At 42.8% G+C, this 2,500-nt stretch overlaps 1 protein-coding gene across 1 annotated transcript in view; it reads right to left on the bottom strand.

Annotated features, from left to right (window-relative positions):
- Nucleotides 1–2,500, bottom strand: part of LOC134453822 (histone-lysine N-methyltransferase SETD1B-like) — a 66,329-nt gene that overhangs the window by 7,429 nt on the left and 56,400 nt on the right. The gene's annotated exons all lie outside the window — the stretch shown is intronic.

The following is a 2,500-nucleotide window of genomic DNA, read 5'->3' as shown; positions in this document are numbered from 1 at the left end:
CTTGCCTTGCCTTACTGATGAATACAATACTGAGGAATACAACGTGTTCTTACTACTGAGGAGGTTTTCACCCCATACTGATTAATGTACACTACTCCGAGATCAATGTTCTTGGGAAGTTATGCATTAGTGGCATTCTTTGGGCAGTCATGGATAAGCCGTTTAGGTAGTGCTGTAGTTAACCTAAACGATTTGATCTCAGATCTCGGATGGGTGAGATGGAATGTATGACCTTCACCCAGGGCCAAGTTCCGTACCCACATTATGCGAGCCGTTCCACCAGTGGAACGCTGTTATAGTCATCTTTGGATGTACAAATGAAGAGTTCAGATGCAAAACCCCCTAACTCCATTTCTGAAGACCTGCACTTCTATATTTTTAGAGAACCCCGTTGTTGGTTTGGTTTACATTCATGTACTTGATAATACATATAAATAGTTATATTACATAAATAAAATAAAATAATATGCCATTTTGATAGCTTTGTATTAAATAAAAATGAATTAAGATTATTTTCTGAAATGGCACTTAGGGGGTTTTGCATCTGAACTCTTCAAATGTACTTCTGTCAGCCTAGTAAATATTACTTAAATACTTTGTAAATATTCAGGAAAACATCAAATATGTGAATGGGCAAAATACATAATGAAAACAAACGCCTAAAATGTCATACTGTACCTTTAAACCTCCGCACCCATACTGATGGGTACTATTATTTTGGAAAAAAAAAAGGCCAGAGGAGCAAAGAGGCTGAGACAGGCAGGCAGATCGCTTATCACTCTGCTACTCTCTACGCAGGAGCTGTTTAACATTACCCTGGTGGGCCAGACTCTTGTTTACTTCGTCCAGAGTCTGTGCAAGTCTCCCAGCAGGCAGAAGTTTGTATTTATTTTCTGGTGGGCGGATATCTGCTGTGGAACTTCTGTGAAACTATTGGCAAGCATCTGAATGCAGCAGCTTACATGCTGAATTATAATGCTTTTGTGTGTCTCTTCATATCAGCCTTTCCCGCCAAAAAAAACCCACTCTCTCACTGTTAATTGATTGGCTACCAAAAAAATCAGTCAATGGAAGTTGAAGACTTGGTTTGATTCAAGAACAAAGTATTGGAGCAACATACAGCAGCACAGTATAACAGTGGAGCAAGCTTGACTACAGACAGTAACCACATCCGTCTTCAGTCCTCAAAGTTAAAGCTACAGTTAAAGGTATGATTCCCATTGTCAATCTAATACTACAGCACACCCCAACCCACTGAGCGTACAGTACAAAGCTAGCCAGCCTTACTAAGTTAACATATGTCCGCTGCTAATTTGCTCTTAGCAGAATGTCAGTGTCCATGTTGCTACGTACGCATATTACTTAAGACTGTGTAATGCTGTTGTTAAGTTAGAATGTCATACTAGGACAATGTAAATATGCATATTACAAATTACTTCATATTTATTAATATTTCACAATGATACTATTACTATGTCAGAATTGTTACACTAGGACATTATTGTTAATGCACAACAAATACGTCTTCTATTCTATTCTATTCTATTCTATTCTATTCTATTCTATTCTATTCTATTCTTCTTGTTCTCTATATGTCTTCTGTTGTCCAGTCTTGCACTTATGTGTATTGTATGAACACTGTATGTGTACTGTCTATGTCTGTATGTCTATGTCTTCATGGGAAAGTAAGAAACACAATTTAAATTCTTTGTATGACCTGTGCAGGTACTGTAAAGAAATTGGCAATAAAGCCGACTTGACTTGACTTGACTAGTGGTAGAGTAATACCATGGTCGTAAAGTCTTTTTGACGACTAATACAGCATTCCACTAGCGGAGCGATGCACATTATGAAGCTATCACACAGATGAGCAGGGTGGGTGGCTATGAGAAGAGCGCCAGGGCACCAGCCGTGTGTGGGAACGCTGCCATCCTCCTCCTCGGGGTACCAAAGTGGCACCTCTGGCAGTTGGTGATGAATTCCAAACCTTCGACCCAACCACCCAAACACCCACCATCCGACCACAAACGCTACTATTTAACATTCACTACCAGGCCACTTTCCTCATTTCTGAGACAGGCGCGGCAGTTTGCAGTCGCCACCATAACATCTGTGATCGCAGAGTCCACGGTCTGAGAGGTGCTGCGTTTTTTTTTCCAACGGTAGGAGGGAACATTTTTTGGCAGGCTGGCGGTCTGGGTGCCTTCAACAGCTTCCACTGAGCTATAGCAGCAGCCAGGCAGCCAGGCAGCCAGGCAGCCAGGCAGCCAGGCAGCCAGGCAGCCAGGCGCACACTCAGCATCCCTCCTCTCTCTGGTTCACTACCACAAACCCCTCAGCTAAGCTCAGCCTGCTGCTGCTGCTGCTGAGACAGTGCTACTGGAATCAGCAATTGGTGTGTGTGCGTGTGTGTGCGTGCGCGTGCGTGCGTGTGTGTGTGCGTGCGCGTGCGTGTGTGCGTGCATGAGAAAGGGAGAGAAAGTGAGAGGAAAAGAGAGAG

This window comes from Engraulis encrasicolus, chromosome 8, assembly GCF_034702125.1.
Source record: "Engraulis encrasicolus isolate BLACKSEA-1 chromosome 8, IST_EnEncr_1.0, whole genome shotgun sequence".
Taxonomy (NCBI): domain Eukaryota; kingdom Metazoa; phylum Chordata; class Actinopteri; order Clupeiformes; family Engraulidae; genus Engraulis; species Engraulis encrasicolus.
Note: the sequence above shows the minus strand (reverse complement) of the source record. Positions and strands in the feature narration are given on the sequence as shown.